The 20,053-nt window shown below is 38.6% G+C and overlaps 1 protein-coding gene across 6 annotated transcripts in view; it reads right to left on the bottom strand.

Moving 5' to 3' along the window:
* The window catches only part of TAFA5 (TAFA chemokine like family member 5), a 451,127-nt gene that overhangs the window by 263,111 nt on the left and 167,963 nt on the right, over window positions 1-20,053 (bottom strand). Inside the window, exon 2 of one of the 6 annotated variants that reach the window (XR_008822314.1) lies at window positions 19,700-19,720. The exons of the other annotated variants lie outside the window; for them this stretch is intronic. The gene's annotated coding sequence lies outside the window, so the exon portion shown is untranslated. The remainder of the gene's footprint in view (window positions 1-19,699; window positions 19,721-20,053) is intronic. 6 annotated transcript variants of the gene reach the window in all.

Below are 20,053 nucleotides of genomic sequence, written 5' to 3'. Positions count from 1 at the left end.
TACAAGTAGAAATACAAGAAAATAATAAAATAATTTAGTGTGAACATGAAGTAATGAGATTGTCCACTAATATCTACACAAATGTGGACAGACACTGAATTCATTCTGACTATGTGGCATGACAGGTGAATGGGAATCATCTCCAACCAGAAAGAGATTTAATGACACTGTGGTGAGCTCTTCAAGCTAACAAAGCATGCTGACATCTCTCTGACATCTCCCTGTATTTACAGACTTTCTGGCCTAATTTGTTCATAATGTTTAGTTTTTTTAATGTAAACATAAATATTTCAGACATCAGCATAAGCAAAAATAATTTTATCAAAATACCCATAATACAGTGACCTTAATATGTCTATATAGAGGGAGTGTAGCCAAAGAAGCATAACATGTAACAGTGTTATCATATCAACAGATATCTTTGGGACAGGACTAGAACATGGCCCCAATTTACAGTTCAGAAAATGACCCATTGGGGAGTGTATTTTCATATTAGCATTGCCTGTGCCTTCATTTATTCTGGATGTTTCAGCATCGAGCTATAATAGTCCCTGAGATGTTACAGGTCCTGTAGACAGGATCAGGCAGTGCTGGTATTACCTAACTCAAAACCATAGTATGACAGCTAGGGCAAAGGGCAGTGCAGTTCATGCTTCAAAGCTTTTAGGTTCAGGTCAATATTTTTGTGACTAGTGAAAGCCCAGGCCCCTGAGGCTGTGGCTATACTTCTATGAGGATTCATAGCAGCTGGTTTAAATTACTTCATGCATAAGATTTGAGAGGCCTTATATCATGAACTGGATGAGGGCATCAACTACACCCTCGACCAGTTTGCAGGTGGCACCGAGCTGGGGGCAGTGCTGATCTGCTGGGGGGCAGGAGGCTCTGCAGAGGGGTCTGGGCAGGCCGGGCCGATGGGCCGAGGCCACTTGTAGGAGGTTCAACAGGGCTCAGTGCCGGGTCCTGCCCCTGGGTCACACCAGCCCCACGCAGCGCTACGGGCTTCAGGAGGAGTGGCTGGAAAGCTGCCCAGCTGGAAAGGACCCGGGGCTGTTGGTCAACTGCCACCTGAATACAAACCTGCAGTGTGGCCAGGTTGCCAAGAAATCCAAGAGCATCCTGGCTCGTATCTGAAATAGCGTGGCCAGCAGGACCAGGGCAGTGATCATCCACTTCTACTCAGCACTGGTGAGGTTGCACCTTGAATACTGTGTTCAGTTTCAGGCCCCTCATTACAAGAAAGACTCTGAGGTGCTGGAGCGTGTCCAGAAAAGGGCAACGAAGCTGGTGAAGGGTCTACAGAACAAGTCTTATGAGGAGCAGCTGAGGAAACTGGGGTTGTTTAACGTTGAGAAAAGGAGGCTCAGGGGAGACCTTATCGCTCTCTACAGCTACCTGAAAGGAGTCTGTAAGCAGGTGGGGGTAGGTCTCTTCTCCCAAGGAACAAGTGATAGGACAAGAGGAAATGAACTCAAATTGTGCCAGGGAAGGTTTAGACTGGACATTAGGAAAAATTTCTTCCTTGAAAGGGTTGTCAAGCACTGGAACAGGCTGCCCCTGGAATGGTTGAGTCACCATCCCTGGAGGTATTTAAAAGACATGTAGATGTGGCACTTAGGGACATAGTTTAGAGGTGGACTTGGCAGTGCTAGGTTAACAGTTAGACCTCATGATCTTAAAGGCTTTTTCCAACCTAAATCATTCTATGATTCTATGATTCTAAGACCATCATCTTCTTTCCAGTTGTCTCTTTCTGTATCTCTGAAATCAGTTTGTCATCTTTCATTGACGACTACTTTACTCATGTCCTCAAATTAAAGAAAATTCAAAGAGTTTCTGTTTCCTTTCATGAGCCGGAGAACCTCTGCCCTTATTTCCACAAATATGGGTTTTGAAATGTAGTGCTTATCTAATAAATCATGTAGAAATTGCTCCTTTGTTAATTTACACAAGTAAGATGGGTAGGAAAATAATGGACTGCATGCAAAGCCTTTGCATTATAACTACGCTAAAATTCTATGATGCATTTTTCTTATTTTCTTTTGTAATTGTAGAGACACAGAACAATCTTTTGAATATCTCAAATTGATGGCATTTAATATCAAACTGAACAATAGGCAACCTCTTTTCCAACTTCTAACATTTTATGCTGCCGGTAGTTTTTGGTTTTATTTGTTTTTTAAACAGCTGTCTCTTGAGACTTACAGGCATGAGCAGCTCTAGAAAAGATCCTCTCTTCCAGTACTTGGCTCCATAATTTAAAAGATGCAGCCAGCATCCTCTCCCTACAGACATTCGCTAAGGCAAATGGGAAGACTCCTATGAGTCATGGTACAGTGTAGACTAAGCCTGACAAGTCTTCCTTCACTTATTTCATAAATTTTGTGATCAGAAATGTAGTTGCTATCTGCACAGGATGCAGATTACATACACATTTGCATTATGCATATTTATGAAGAGCAGAAGCACAAACTCACCATAACTGTCTATGTATGAAATTCATAAAATTTTGTAATGTTTGTGCGCAATGCAATATATAAACACAATGCCTAAAAATCAGATCTCAGAAATGGAAACTCACAGAAGAGTGATGATCACATAACTGTAGAATAATCTACCACTGAAGCTGTTAATTGTTAAGCAATGCATTTCTATTTCCACTCTGTGTCAGCGTTTCAAGGCTCTGTTCCCCTGTTTCCCTGTTTCTCCATCTGTATTATTATACAAATTTATAATTCTTAGGGTTTATTTCCATTGCAGAGGTAAATCTGGGTGCTGCTCAGTTGCATTGTGAGTGTCATTTGTACTCATCCTACAGCGCCTGGGCCAAAGATAGTAAAATACCCAGACCCAGCAGCCCATTCTGGAGTATAGGCAAATTTTAGCAGAAAGTTTGTTAACAACATGTTAATCCTAATATTTTCCCTGTAATTCCCTGTCCATGCTCAGAGAGGCTGCCTAATTCCAACGAGATTTTTTTTGGGTACAAACTAGTGGTTAAAATTCCCAAAATGCTACTGTCTAACATGAGTAAAGCACTAGTATGGATGCCATACTTAAGCTTGTCTTCAAAATGTGCTTAGCCTTGATATTTCACCTGCATGAGGCAGTGCAGACAGGTAACTGCCTCACTTTCTTTAAACCAGATTTTACAGGTTTCACATTAAAACACTTAGAAATTTTGCTGTACTAGTACAGGATTGCACCCTGCAGGTACATCAGCCATAGCAGACTCAGTGAGACAGAACGTGTGGGGACATGCCCACCCTTCCAGATCACAACTTGCCTTAATGTAAACCTGCCGTCTGTTTGATGTTTGAAGCTAAAATGCCGGGGAAATTGCTGGCATAGTTGAAATACAGCACTGGTGTGATTGGTGTATGTTCTGCGCTGCCAGTTCTGCTGCAATGAACAGTAACTTCCAAAAGACTCCTGTTAATACCTGAGGGCTATAACATTTTACAAGGCTGCAGCTGCATTTACTTTAGCTTGTCTATCAAAGCACATATTATCAGGAAGGCTTAAGTGCAAACTCTTGTCTGCTTCAGGTGGCCACGACATAGACAAACAGCCTTTTTAAAACCAGTCAGCAAGTGAATCTTGAAGCCTTTTTTTGGCAAATCGAACAAAGCATTACAGAAAATTAGTTTAAAATAACAAAAAGCCTACACGGTTATCTAAGCTTATTAATCTTATGCTCCAACACAGCATATGTATTATAGGCTTTCCTTTGAGTTATGACAATATAAAAGGTTCAGTCTGAGTTTCTGTAGAAAATTTATATCACTGGAGATTAATTGCTCACTCCAAGGGACACTTACTATTCAGAAAGGCCAATTGTGCCCAGGTAAAGCAGAGTTCACTTTTTATATGTAGCTATGGCTAATGTTACTGGGCTTAGATGTGAAGCCTTTGTCTCAAAGTGGTTTTCCATCAGGCAGACCAACGAGGCCCAAGTGGGTCATTCCCTTTGACTGACAGCTGAACCGCTATAGCATTTACAACGGGCAAAGGTAGCCCTGTCCTTGCCGTAGAGCAAACAGCAACTACCTTTTCTCTCTCTTTCCACCTTTTGTTCCCAGACTTGCTGCCAGCATCACACATACACACCTACTCTCAGAGCTGGTAATTTTCATGTGCTCATACAGAAAGCTATTACAGAAACAATCATATTTGTGTATTGTCTTTCTCTTATTAACATTATAGTGACTTCTACTGTTTTAAAGGCAACATCCTTCTGCCATTCAGCCAGAACATTGTTTCCATTTATTATGACTAGAAGAGCAAATAATCACAACTTCTGTTTTCCTCAGACAGAAGGTTCCTAATCCATGAATAAAAGACCTTCTGTAACAGATTATAGCTGTGTCTTAAAATAGTTAATTAGAAATTTTATTTTTTTTAAATATATCTTTAATCTGGGATTGCTTTTATTTATTCTGTATCGAAATATTGTCAAAAAACTATGTTCTTTCAGAAGATGAGAAGGCTTAAACCACTCCTCTTACTAAACTCCTGGGATAATCACTATGTATTTGTACTTTCAATAACAACTAAATTTGATTTAAAGACTTCATACCTATGAATCTAAGGTCTAGTTTTAAAAAATGGAAGAATGACCTCAGCACCCAAGTCTCGCTGAAACAGGAGAGCTAATCAATAACCCAAAACTTCTCACATGTGCCTAGCTTTAAAACAACCCTCCACCTAGCAGATTCATCATCAAAATTAACACCAACGTACACCATATCAAACATCTTCATGAATGAAAAATGTAAAACGTACCTCTTCACAACAGGGGTAAACACGTGACATAACAGAGCCGTCAAACACATGGATCCTATGCATGCAAGCACAGGCGGGGCACCAGATACTGCTACAAGACTATGCAGGTCAAAGTGAACTGACCTTCCAATACCGGAATGAACTCATATATGAAAACACTAAAAAGACAGGACATCCAGTTAATGGAGGAACAGGTTCCACAAAACATTTATTACATTTTGGATCACTCAACCTCCTTCTCAGCAGAGACTTAACAGATACCTCCAAAAAATAAGCTTGGGAACTAACTTATAGCTTTTCTAGATACTAAAAATTATGGACCTAACAGCAACACATTATTATTATTTCTGTCACATCCTCTCCCCAGATAACTCCTCCATGTTCCATGGGTAATAATTATCTGTCTTTTTTCATCCCACAGAGCTAACAACTTGAATACCTCCAGCCTTGCTAGCAGCTTCTACTGTCCCACAGGTAAAAAAAAAACCACAAAAAACCTCCATTGTTTCTCAAACTGTATTTTAAATGAGTATAATTAAATTAAACTGTGTAACTATTTCCAGCATGCAACGTTTTATTTCAGTTTTGAAGAAATGGTTTTGTACCCAGTTTATTTTTCCAACATCGCTTGCTTAGAAAACTCACAGGCACACACACACATATCTATACAACCATGTATAATGAAGACTTACAAATATATATCTGCACATTATAATGTATGTATGTACATGCATATTTATGTATTTTACATACATATATATATATGTAAAAACTCTCAATACATCTTCATAAAAACCCTGCCTTACGAAATCATTAAAATATTTTCAAAGCTTACATTATCACACCTCTCATAAGCATACTGGTTTAATTAGGCAAGAAAAGATAAAAATCATAAACAATTGGAACTGTGAAAAAAAAAGTTCTCATCTCATCCATCCCCCTTAGTCTGGGGGAGGACACCACACATACTCTTAGACTATTCTTGATCCAGACTTGCCTCACATATTTTAAACCTCCAGAGATTCAGATGCGCTACAATTTTTCAAGTTTTTAGCTGTTTCATATATAAAGAGTTTTCTTGTCCCAGATCCTCAATGTTATGAAGTATGCTGGTTATTATTGTTCTATTTGTTATGATTTAGGAAACAAATCTATCATTGCTCATAATAATCTTTCATACATTAGAAGGCAAATTTTTTGCAGTATTGCTGATATACATACTTCTCAACCTTTCTTTTCAGTACTAACAAACCTTCCTTTGTCCTTATAATATCTGGTGCTGGTTGTTGTTTTTCACCTCTGGATGCTGTCCAATTCATCTGTTTCTTTCGTTAAGCCTAATGCCCAAGACCAGGCAAAATACTTTTGTGACATTCCACCCACTGAACGAAGCTCAGTAGCAACTCCCATGTGTTGCAGATGACATTCCTATCTGCATGTCCCAGGGCTATTTGCCTTTTTTTTTTTTTTTTTTTGCAAAAATACATCACATCATTAATTAATTTCAATTTGTGGTCTTTTCTAACACCAAGATATATTTACACACTACTGTTGCCCACACATTGATTTCCCATTTTGTACATAAACATTTCATTCCTCATTTCTAAGTTGTAATAGTTACCATTTGTCTTTATTGAACTTCATCTTACTGATTTCAAAGCATTCCTCCAATTTATCCATATTATTTTAAATCTGACAGTAAAAAGTGCTTAGTACTTTTCCCATCTCCACACTATCCACAAAACTATAAAAATGCTTTCTAGTCTGAACAAAGGATCTTTTTACGATTCTCTAGTTGCATCTAATTACACTAGTGGATCAAAAGGAATATACAGTCATCTGAATTTAATGAGTTTTGTGAACACGGTTGAGTTTGTGGAACATACAGTTTAAAATACGGTACATATGTTGTAATACACATATTCAATCTCTTATCAAAAGTCCTTACATAGTACTGGAAAGAGAACTGAAATGAAATACCTTAAAATACAAAGATAATTTGGTATACAAAGGAAAAAAAAACAACTGTAAAAGGGAAGAAAGTAAACTAACTCAGAAAGCACAGATTATGGCAGAGAAAAGAAAGAGCTATGACTTTCTAAACATGGAAACATACTGCAAAATAAAAAACGACAAATAATCCCTGATAAAGACAAAATGCCACAATAATAATAATAACAAAAATACCCAACCCAAAACCCCCCAAAACCACCTGAGAAACAAAAAAAAAAATATTCACTGCATAGTTCCTTGAACATGAAGAAATATATACTGTTGACAGGAAATTCTACAAATCTATCACCAAACCCACAGCTAGATGTCAAAACAATCTCCAAAGTAGATTTTTAAAGAATTTTGTATTACCTTCAGATGTTCAAATAAATAATTAAAAATATATAGTTATGACTGGTCGGGACAAAATTTCTGAAAAAAAGATCTATTGAGCTAGATAAGCTTTTTCTATTTAGGAAAAACAAATTTTAAAACCAAAGAAAAGTACATGATAATTTTGCACAGCCTTGAGTTTCTTTCATAACTGTACAACTCCAGGCAGTAGAGGGATAGAAGAAGAGATAGGGACAGAAGAAAATAAATCATGAGGGACAACTGTCAACTGCATCATCTCTAAGGATGATCCAGGAGAGTCGGCCGGAGAAAGTGGAAGTGTAACAACTGGAAAAAGAAATTCAGCTGAATATAAGGGTATAGTAAAACATTTTTAGCTGCACAGGGCAAGGATGGAAAACAGATAACTAGACAAAATACCAAAAGAATGCATATAAATACCCCAAAAATGTCTTGTCCCCAGTGAGTGCAGTACACTGCAATAAACATAAAACCTATTCAACACTTGCAGTAAATTATAGTATCTTTGGTTCAAATCTCCTCGAATACCATTCAAATATGATTTGTTTATCTTTAATAAATCTCTACAAGTTAACTATAGTTTGTGCTTTACAAACAGATTGACAGAGACAGTGTGACTTGTTCCCAGTCTCACACAATGAATGTGGCAGGATCAAACTATTTCAAATCCCAACACTCTTCATCATCTATAGTATCACCCTTCCTCTCCACTTTTCCAAGTGTTTTCTGAAGACTGGCACTTACACCACCACTTAGAGCAGAAAATTATGTTTTCATGATGTGCCCTCGAACTGTGCCACTAGATATACAGAGTAATACAAGCCACCTTTTTTGGAATAACAGACCTGTTGAGAAAATTCATTTATAGGTGGATAACTGAAGCCTGGCAGTATCAAAAACAGATACATATATGTTCTGCCTGTTTTACTATGCATATGCCAAATGGATTCCAAAGACTCCAGCTCATATTCATGGCAAAATAAGCTAACTCAATCAAAAGTAGAATTAATTGCTAAAGAACAGTTCATTGACACTGATCTTTGGCAGGCACCTTCCAATCCTTTCTCCAACAGCAAATTTGTTTACTTGCTAAATTAAAGAAGAGGAAGTTTCAAAGGTTCCTATGTCAAGCATTTCAAAATTACTATAAATGATGCATTCTGTGAAACAGTTCTAGAATTAACACTTCAAGCATTTCACAAGAAGGAAAAAAAAATTGTTTCACCATAGGGAGCTGTAAAGCAGTTAATACATAGAAATATATCAACACAGAAAAACCTATCAGCATGAAGAAGTAGTCAGTAAACTAACAGTTTTCTAGGAAACTAAGGTCCTACATTAGATGGATCATTGATTCTTAATACTTCTCCATAAATCAGTACTTACTAATAAATGAGCAGTAAAGCCCCATCTATTGCCTTTAGAACTGGAAACTAGCACAATAGGCTGACACATATTCACACCTACACAAACACATGGATTTTTCTGCTGCCACCGTACACTGAGCAGGGTGCACTGATCAGCTGTTGCTCGGAAAGGAGCTAGTATTGCAGTGCAGTGCAGCAAATGAAAGTTGCCGCTTTCATGTTTTGAAGCTGTTGCTTCTGAGGGTAAGAATGGATTAAGATATCCTATACCTCCCTCTCAAACCCAATCTGGGATTCTAGTAAGTTCTTCTAGCTTGCCTGATTGGAAAAAGAAAGAAAGAAAAATAAATAAATAATGTGTACAAAGTCTAACTGGTAAAATACCATTCCTGTCTCTCTGCAGAGAACGTGACAGAGCACTTCCAGAAGAATGTTCTCCATATTAATTTACCCTAGGAAAATCAGATGGAGGAAAGCACTGGTATTGCCCAGTGCAGAACTAAAGCTAACTTAGGGAGAAATTTCCCAGTTTTGAAAGACTTCAATATTAATCCCATTTTAAAACAAAACATCAAACCAAAGCTACCTCTTTACAAAGAAGTCATAGGGGTTCAATGAGCTTTGGAAAACAGAGGGAAACAGCATGGTTCAAGAAGATATGCACTTCAGCTTGAAAAACAGTTTCAAGCCATCAGTTAGTGCATTAAGAATATATTTTCTACACTCCAGTTTCTTCTTTGCACAATGCTGCAATCAGGGTTTTTTAAGATAGTATATCCTGGTCTGTTTGTCTGATGAGATACCATAATAATGCAAGTCACATTCAAAGTCCTAAGGGTTAATGAGAATAATTTTTCTGAACCTCAAGAAATATTTCAGAATACTATACTTCAGCAAAATAATAATGCTATTTCAAGACCGCACAATAAAGTAATATATTGCCCCCTGCTCCCCCCAAAGACTCCCCGAACTCAAGACACATTTTCTTTACAGAAGATCAAACTGTTCTAAGAGAAGGGTTAGTCTATATCCTGACTTTTTAGCTCTGCTTATCTTCTTTACCACTATGTATGTACAATAACTTAAGGTTGAAAAATCAAATTTTAATGCACTTTAATAGGCACATATCTCTGGCTGCTCCACAGGAGATTCCACTGACCTACTGTTCACCCTTACGTTCAGAGAAATGCCATTCATCTATTGCTGTCCTGACTCTTTGCCATCCTGTTGTAGGGCTATTAAACAGAGCTATCATATGATTAGGCAAGAAAGAAACTGTGGATCTTACATACAGAAGGAAGCTCATGGGACATCAAGAGCCAGGCAAGCTGTGCTGCTGCATCTGCAGCTACAGCTTTTACTCAGAGCTCTTTCCATTTCCACATCTGGAAACAGAGCTTCTGCTAGTCAGCTCTGTTGCACATTCCCTACACACACACGCCTGTGCACACACCTTAAATCCTGATTCAGTAACAACAGCCTGCACCTCACTCATCCCCAAGTACTCATTCCCTACATTGCTTCAGCAGTGCTGAATTGCTCTCCACCCTCTTTCATCCTATGCCTGTATCACTGACCTCGGTTCCTTCCTTTCACATACCTAAATCCATGTCCTGTCAACCACCCCCACACAGTTGTTCTCATTTGCCATGCACCTTTCAGAAGGATTTCAGTATTCCTTGCAGTTCCCATCCTCTATTTCATGTTTCTTATGCTGCAGGTAGTTCTTATAGACAGTTCTTGTGCTTGGGTTCTGCAGGAAATGAGCTGCTGTCATAAATTACAACTACTCAGCCAATTCCAGGGTAAAGAGCTCATATTTGGAGGGAACGGTCTCAGAGAATGGTGAGACAAATCATGACAAAAACTAGAACAAAAAAAACGCAAATGTCTTGGAAATATAAACCTGGCTTTCTGACCCAGTGAAACAGACGTTTTGTTTGAAGATGTAGTTCCGTCATCACCAAAACCTATGTGGCTGACTGTGTCCAAAACTGCTTTTAAAAATAAATTGTAGCACAGTAATGACAACTTCTGCTTTTCCTAGTAAAGGGCCACAAGCTCTGCCCTGAGCTGAGAGCAACCAGAAAGCAGCCTGAGGCAAGGAAATACATAAAAATAAACCCAAGCAGGCCCCAGGACTAAGGAGATGGGGACTCCCACCATGAACATCACACCACACCCAGCAAAGACCCCAGGATGGTGACTGCACAACTGTACCCACTGTGGGCTGGGAGAAGCCACCAACCATCAACCTGAGAACCCAAAAGGAGCCTGGAAGGGTGAGCACAGCACCAGCAAAAAGACACTAGCATGGGTTTTTTTCTAAAACCATTTCTATAATAATTTTAAGGATATTATTAATGAGGTAGTAAATGTTTGTATTTTTGTAACTGGATTACTATCTATTTCTTGCATTTTGTTTTAATACAAACTTTCTTGAGAATATATTAAACAGACTAAGAGTGAGTTCTTGTACCTCTTCATGTGGTATGTTCTCTTTTGACTTTAACAGGATTGTATTTTGAACAAACTTCATTACGACAGGAAGCTAGAATGGTTTTCATCTCATTGACTTTAGCAGGTAATGTGAAGTAGTGGTTAATGTAAGTAAAAGAAACATTATATGATGACATCTTTTCATTGCATTTCCAGGAGAAACATTTAGAAAAGAGGGAAAGTGGAAAAATCACAACAGCTTACAATATTTTCCCAGAATATGAGTCACGGTACTTGTAAGATAGTAATGCAGAAAATAAAAATTAATTTTTAAAAGTCTTGAAATGTAAGTAACATTAGTTTCAAAAAAGGAATGCAAACTAAAATTTAGAAAATATTAAACTGCAGTTTATAAAGCTGTAGAAATTAACACAGATTCAATTTTTGGGTGTTTCTGTCTCGACAACTGCTTGGAAGGAGGAACACATTTGGGTAAATTAGTCTGACTGAAGTAAAAAAAAAAAAACACAGGAAAGAAAATTCCTAGATCAAGCTAAGAAAAAACACGAAGATACCTAAATTAGTGTCTTCTTTAATATATGCAGCTCTAAGTTCAAGCTCCATATAGCCAAGGTGTGTTAAAGATGTCTTATTTCTAGAGTTATAATGATGTAGCCATTTATTCCTTGGCGTAATGATTGCAGTAGGAAGTGTCCCTGATGCCGTCATGAGAAAAAATGATCCTCCAGATTAAACTTTTATTTCAGGATAGCATGAGTGCTTTTTGGTCTTCACCTCTGCAACCTCATTAGAAGACTAAAATAAAATAAGAAAGGTTCTAGCTAGCTCCTTCTAAGTTCTGACACTCATCAATTTTAACTTTTGATTTCCTGTAATGCTGAAGGCCTGATACCACAAATATCAATTCCTTGATACTCCACTGCATCATATTTTTTGTAGTCTTTGTCATATAAGCATGCCAGGAATGAAATTACTTTAAATCATGGCAGTATTATATACCTTATCACATAGCTATAAATGACCATGAGAGGTGGCAGGCATGGATAATTGGGTCCATAGCTACTACCATGTCCAAACAAGGAACCTTGTTTTAAACCAGCTGGTGGGTTGGATCTAGATTTTATCAGCATATATGCCTCCCCTGAAGACTATAAACACATGGGCCAGCTTATAAGTGATAGGCAAAGAGCTACTGAGTCTGTTGACTCTGAGTTGTAGAACTTCAGAATACTGCAAGGAAACGATACGTCAGATGGACTTAAATCCATCCTTCAGTGAGATGAAGGCAGTAGCAAGTGTAGGTGTATAAACCCTTACTAGGAGAGTTATGGGAAGCTAAGGCAGTACCTGTGATTTTGTATTGCCATACCACAGACTGTTCCACTGATAATGAGGTGTCTCCCCTACTGAACTCCAGGGAGTTAAGAAGAGATTTCACCTTCTACAATGCAAATTATTTCCATATCTACTTAACTTCCCCCCCCTCCCCCCTCTTTTTTTCTTTCTTTTTTATCTTACTTAAACTTCGTAGAAGCATATAATCATAAAACCATTTAGGTTGGAAAAGAAATTCAATATAATTGAGTCCAACTATTAAACCAGCACTGCCAAGTCCATCACTAAACCATGTCCCTAAGTGCCACATCTACAAGTCTTTTAAACACCTCCAGGGATGGTGACTCAAACACTTCCCTGGGCAGCCTGTTCCACTGCTTGGCAACCCTTTCAGGGAAGTAATTTTTCCTAATGTCCAATCTAAGCCTCCCCTGGCACATCTTGAGGCCACTTCGTGTGGTCCTATCACTCGTTCCTTGGGAGAAGACACCTACCTCCACCTGCTTACAACTTATTGATAAAGATACTAAAAAAACCTGACCCAAATACTGAGCCCTGGGCGCTACCACTTGTGACTGGCCTCCAACTGGATTTAACTCCATCCACCACCCCTCTTTGGACCCAGTCATCTAGCCATTTTTTTACCCAGCAAAAAGTACAAGGGTCCCAAGCCACAAGCAGCCAGTTCCTCCAGGAGAATGCTGTGCGAAACAGTGTCAAAGGCTTTACTAAAGTTCTGAATATATTCTTTTGATTGGAAAGCTCTGTCACACTACATTCATTTGGAATACACAGAAAATTACTTTTGGAGCCAGATGGGATAAAGTGTGCCTTCAGGAAAATCTTAAATATAAAGGGGCTTCATAAGGCTGTTTTATGGACACACACAAACTATCAAAGTTCATAGTTTTTCACACATGGGATTCTGCCTTGATCTCTTCTTTCATATTAAAATGAAAGTTAACCAACAGAAATTACTTCCCCATAGCGAGTGGGGTTTTCCTGGCAGTCATAGACTACTGTTGAAAGCAGCAGTTACTGCTAGGGACAGCAGCTGTATCGTGGCAGTGCTGTGCTCAATTTTATCAATTTTACTTCATCATGTTTCTTCTTTTCACACTTCTAAAGGTGTCTTTCTATGCCAGCTACTTTCATAATAAAAGCCTGACTGTGATCAAGATGTTGAAGCTATTTCTTTATGAATTGCTCACACTGGGCATAGCCTGACATTTGATGCATTTTAGAGGTTGCACCAGAACCAAGAGAATACATTGTAGGACCTAGCTTCCTGTTTCATTTCCTCTATGTGACAGGAGAAGACAAATGAGGGAAATGTGGCAAAAAAAGAATACTCAGGAGGAAAGACATCCTCACCAACAAATGCTGAATTCAGACAAACACCCTTATCCCAAAGAAACTCACAAATTACAAATTTAAAAACTTTAAGGTACAGAAGCTAAAAAGCTTCTCTTTGCCCTTATTGCTTAACTTATTTGTTCCTTACAGTTTTTAGATAGTGACAGAAAGCAAGAATCATTTTTAAAATTGCTGCTATTAACCACAGAGAACTCAACACATTTTCTGTCATACAAGGAGGCATATCCTCATGTGGATTAAAAACATTAAGAAAAGATAGCAGGCTGAGGTTCGCAATGCTACACAGAAAACATTACCCACCAGGTCATTATATAAAAAGCATAGTCCAGAAATACCTGGGGCATACTTTCCTAAAAAAGCAAACACATAATTTTGGTCCACAATCACAAGCAATATAAAAGACAGACACTGGAATGTGTGCTAAGTACTACGCAAAACTCTACAAGTTCTGCAATTTATCACAATAAAAACAACATATGCTTTATACAGTAACAAGAAACTGACTTTACCTAACGTCTGTAACATTTTTATTACACTTTCGTCCAATAATCCATCTGTGATCCTCCTAATGCTCTAAATACTGTAGTATGTTATCACATAATGCTTTACAAATTTGCCTTTTAAAATTAATTTATAACTCAGGAAGAATACTCAAAGTCTCATTTAGAAAAAAAGTTCTATGAAACAAAAATGAAGGAGAAGAAGCCCGTAAGTTTTCTGGCTAAAATTTACAGAGTTTAAAAAAATCAGAAAAAAAAAATAAAAACTGTAACAAAAGTAAATAAAACATTTATTTCAAATAGCTATATTTCATACATACATATTATATGTGTATGCATACATATATATAATACACCTGCACACTCTTAAACTGGTAAGAAATTAGTTTAAAAACTGAGGTCAATTACACTGTAAAAACAGAATCCACATAATATATTTTGATTAAAAGACGACTGTAAATTTACCCCTGCACTTTCCTCCTTATGTTACCCAGTTGTGTTTCCATGGTTACTCAATTTCAGAAATCACTGAGTCTTACTGGAACATGAATAAAGAACATACTTCTTCATCAACACATTTTATGCAAAGATCAACTGGGCGGGATTTCTGAGTAGTACAAAGTAATTTTCCCTTTTTAATTATTTTTTAATTCTTATTTAAATACTACATTAGGCATACATATAAACAAAGCAAACAAGTGAAATAAAATGTAAAAAAAAAATAATTAAATTTGAGTTTTAACTTTAATTTTCATTCCAAATTTGAATAATAACTTTCTCAATTCCTTTCAAAGGTATGTCTGTCTTTATTAAAGATGGTTTTGTCAGTTTCTAGTGCTGACATTAGATAGGGAAAGGAGAGGGAGAGAGAAGTGTTTTATGTTTGACAGAAGCATGGCTTTGCAGCTTACAGAAAGTAATCCAAGCAAGTATTCTTGTCTGAAACTTCATTCTAAAGGCAATTTATTATTTTCATTCCATTGCTAAACAGATCACAATAAAAGTAGATTTGTTCAACTTAGCTGAAATCTGAGTGTTGTAGGATGCACACAGATAACAAGCTACCTGTAAATTTGGCTTGTCATGATACAGATGGATGGAGAGAATCTTTCTTTTTCAGAGATACTATTTTCAAAGCACTACACATTTAAAAAATTCCTTCCATTCTGAAGGGTTAGTACAGATAAAGAAAGAGGGCGAGACTACAGAATCACTGCTTTAAGTAGCTAAAAGACTCAGGTTAATTGCTTCCTCCTTTTCTTTCCTAAGAGCATAACCTATATGAGTGTATTTATTTATACGTTATTTTGCAAGCACAAAAAATGCCTTTTTAAGTCTAGTCTTTCAATGTAAGCCAACTACATTTTCCTTTTAAAAGGACAGGCTTATTTACAACTGCAGTTATTGCAATTCATGTATTATTCCCTCTCCACGGTTACAAAAATAGGTAAATAAGAAGAAGACTATTGATAACTGACTAGAGAGAAATAAATCAAGAAAAATATATTTTTTGCAGTAATATGCCAGCAACAGAAATACTGGAAAAAAATGGGTCAAATGATATACCACTATTATATATATATATACATATACATATATACACACACACACACACCGGGTCTTCTGATGTACGCTTTCTCTCAAAGGTACTCTTTACTATATCTTTCATATTTACCATGGTAACATTTAAGTACTAAAATGACTTGTCAGTAGTTTAGCTATAGTTAGAAAAAAGTGGTGGTTGAATATTAGAATCATGGAGTCACATAATGGTTTAGGTTGGAAGGGACCTTTGAAGACCATCTTGTCCAACTCCACTGTCAAAGCCCCATCTGACCTGGCCTGGAACACTTCCAGGGATGGGGAACCTACAGCTTCTCTGGGCAACCCGTTCCAGTGTCTCACTACCCTCATCACAAAGAATTTCTCCCTTAGGTCCAGTCTAAACCTACCCTCTTTCAGTTTAAAAGTGTAAAACCATTGCCCCTTGTCCTGTCACTACAGGTCCTTTATTATAAGCCTTTTGAAGCACTGAAAGGCCGCAGTAAGGTCTCCTTAGAGCCTTCTTTTCTCCAGGCTGAACAATGCCACCTCAGACTGTCTTCATAGGGGAGGTGTCCCACCACTCTTGACAATTTTCATGGCTTTCCTCTGGACCTGCTGTAAGAGGTCCACATCTTTTTTGTGCTGTGGGCCTCAGGGATAGATGCAGTACTCGGGTAGGATCTCATCAGTGAAGAGCAGAATTGGTGAATTACCACCCTCGACTTGCTGGCCACCCTTCTTTTGATGCATCCCAGGATACCATTGGCTTTCTGGGCTGCACATTGCTGACTTATTTCCAATTATGTATCTATCAGTATCCTTACGTACTTCACTATATGGCTGCTTTCCATCTTTTCATCTCCTGACTGTATGGATATTGGGAATTGTCCAAACCCAGGTGCAGGACCTTGTACCTGGCCTTGCTGAACTTCATGGTTCACATGGGTCCACTCCTCAAGTCTGTCAAGGTTCCTCTGGATGACATCCTTTCCCTCAAGCAAATCAACTGTATCATTTGGCTTGGTGTCATCTGCAAACCTGCTGTAGGTGCACTCCATTCCATTGCCTATGTCACTGATAAAGATATGAAATAATATTGGTCCCAGTATGGACTCTCAAGGGACACCACTCATTTCTGGTTTCCCTTTGGACACTGAGTCACTGACTATAACTCTTTGGACATGGCTATTCAGCCAGTTCTTTATCCATCTAAGAGTCAACAAAACCCACATATCTCCAATTTAGCAGCAAGAATGTTGTGGGGGATCATATCAAAGGTCTTACAGAAGTCCATGTAGATGACATCCATGCCTCTTCCCTTTTCCACTGAGGCAGTCACCACATTTTAGAAGACCACTAGATTAGCCAGGCACGATTTGCCCTTGATGAAGCCATGCTGGCTGTCTCTGATCACCTCCCTGTCTTCCACAGGTTTCAACAAGTGATCCAGGAGATTGTGCTCCATCATCTTATCAGGCATGGAGAGTGAGACTGACTGGTCAGTAGACCCCAGGGTCTTCCTTTTTACTCTTTTTAAAAACAGATGTGGTGCTTCTTTAACCCAGTAAATTTTTCCAGTTACTGGGGATTTTGTCTGACCACCACAACTTTTGAAATGTGATTAAGAGTGGCTTGGCAACTACATCAGCCATTTCCCTCAGGACCCTGAGATGCAGCTCATGGGGTCCCATGGACTTATGTATGTTCAAGTTGGTCTAAAAGCAACCAGTTGTTCAAGGTGCTCTCAAAACCTGATCTCCTACTATGGGAAGGACTTAATTCCCCCAGTCCCTGCCCTGAGGTTCAGGGACTTGAGAGATGTGGAAAAAGAGATTACCATTGAAAATCGATGCAAAAAAGCCCCTAAAAAAACAACCAACCAAAACACCAAATGATCCTCCGTTCTATCTAATGTCTACAAAATAACCATACGTATTATTCACCCTGTTAAGAAAATCAGAATTGGTATCTTTTCAGCTGCACAAGTAGCTACATGACACAAATAAAACTACCAAGAAAGTACACAAAATCTCAGCTCCAAGCATTCCAAATAGCCCAATAAATAAAGGTCCAGTCTGCTAACTCAATTCCAAATAAACTTTTATCACTTCCCTACCACCATATTCAATTTGCAGCGCTTACTTGTTCTCATTCTAGTCCACAAAACTTCTAATATATTTGCATAAAAAATGTAACACATTCATACAGGCTCAAAATACCACTGAAGGAAATGTGTTAGGATTTTATCAACCTGAATCTGCCTCAAGGGTCAAGCTTATGTCCTTTTATGTAAGACAAAAATCAGTTCTTACAGAAAGCAGAAATAGCTGACTGGATCAAAAGTCAATTGATACTTCAAGGACTGAGGAGATTTTTTGTTTGGTTGGGTTGGGGTTTTTTTTTTCTGGGTTGGTTTTTTTTTTGTGTGGGGGGTTTTTTTGGTGTTTTGTTTTTTGGTTGGTTTTTTTTTTCACTTCTCTTGTCAATGCTTGGTTTTCATTTCAATAAAAAAGGAACTTGAAATTTTATTTCATAGTTCTCTTCAGAGATGTCAGGGCTGGAAACTGTTAATAAATCAGGATGCTCAGTCTTCAGCAGAATGTTACTTAAGTGTGACAAGGGAGACTCAGCATCTTCCAAGGCAGCACTACACTTTAGAGAGATGTATCTCCAAGACCCTTCTGGATAACTTCTTTCAGCACTATCAGCTGAGAAACTGTATTGACAAATGAAATTAAGACTCTACGGTACTCTATGTAGATTCTTATGTGTCATGAGGCTCCCATCAGTGTGGTGGCTGAACCACAGTGCCACCGTCACCTCCAGTGGCACAGAAAATAACATCCATCACATGCAATGCACTGTCCCAACTGCCTACAAACATGCAATAGGAACAAGGGAAAGAAAAGGAAAGATGACAAATCACTTACCACAATTATTGGACAAAGTCAGTTCTGGCCCACTGAAGAGGCCGTTAGTGCCCCGGTGCCATCGGCGGGGCTGGGGGCGGCCTCTGCGAGGCGCGGCCGGGGCTGCCTTGGGCCGGGCACGGCCGGTTCCAGCCGGCTCCGGCCCACCTGCCATAGGGCTCCACAGGCCTGCGTGGCAGCGCATCTGGGAAATTTATTTAAGCAAGGCAAAACCACCAGAGACCGGTGAAGAGGGCGGGAAAAAAAACGCGTGAGAAACAGCCCTGCAGACAGCAAGGGCAGAGAAAAGGGGGAGGAGGAGGTGCTCCACCGGCTGGAGCAGATATCCCCCTGCCGCCCCTGGAAAGGACCGTGGTGAAGCAGATTGCCCCTCTGCAGCCCAGTGAGAGCACCGTGGTGGAGCACACATCCACACTGCAGCCCATGAAGAAGCCCCATCCCAGAGCAGGCGGGTATTTCCTGGAGACACTGTGGCCCTTGCAGAGCCCATGTTGGCACAGGTTTATCCTGAAGGACTGCAGACTATGGGAAGGAACCACGCTGGAGCAGGGGCAAAGTGTGAAGAAGGAATTTGAATTTTAGCTTTCAGCTTCTGATTCAAAGAAGGTATACATTTTTCTTTAGAAAATACCATGCTGCACATGACTTCAAAACATAATTAAAAAGCAACAACTTCAAAACTTTTATTAGACAACAAAAAAAGCAGCACATAGAGAAAAACATATTAGATCTCTAAGTAAATTATTTGGCCAGCTGCCCTATACTGGTTTTTTTACATGAAGGGAAAGCTGTAAGGAATTAAGAGGCTTTTGTGAAATAAACTTGGTGGAAGGAGCTCATAGCACAGGAGAAGAAAGTAAGAGTCATCAGCAAGTTCAACATGCTAGGAAGGAATAAGAATTTTGCTTCCACACTAGTAATTGATTAGACAAGGGTAAGTACATTAAAACTACTTAATGGAAGATGCAATAAGGTCAGCTACAATTCCATCAGGGTCCAAATAGGAGTAAATTCCAAGAAACTAGTAGCTTACCACAACCTTCAAGCGGTCCCTCTAGGAAAATCACATCAAGTATTTCATGTTAAGGAAAAAAAAAAATAAACAAAAATCACTTCCATGTAATAAATAGTATTATAGGAAGAATAAGGCTAAAATCAAGAGGCTGGGCCTCAGGACTTTTTCCAAAGTGGTGTCGTTATTTTAAAAGATCTGAGCGCCAAGATGTTGATGACAGCTTCATTTTTCCATTAACTCCTTCTTTGGTTTACTTTGCTTATCATAATTTCTATTTTAAGTTACTAAAAGGGAGCTAGCGACACATTTTATTCATTAGAAGGAAAGTTTGCCAAGAGGAGATATTTCTACAGCACAGTTATTGAAATATTA

Source organism: Falco biarmicus, chromosome 5 (genome assembly GCF_023638135.1).
Source record: "Falco biarmicus isolate bFalBia1 chromosome 5, bFalBia1.pri, whole genome shotgun sequence".
In the NCBI taxonomy this organism is placed as follows: Eukaryota; Metazoa; Chordata; class Aves; order Falconiformes; family Falconidae; genus Falco; species Falco biarmicus.
The sequence above is the reverse complement of the archived record's forward strand: the minus strand, read 5'-3'. Positions and strand labels throughout refer to the sequence as shown.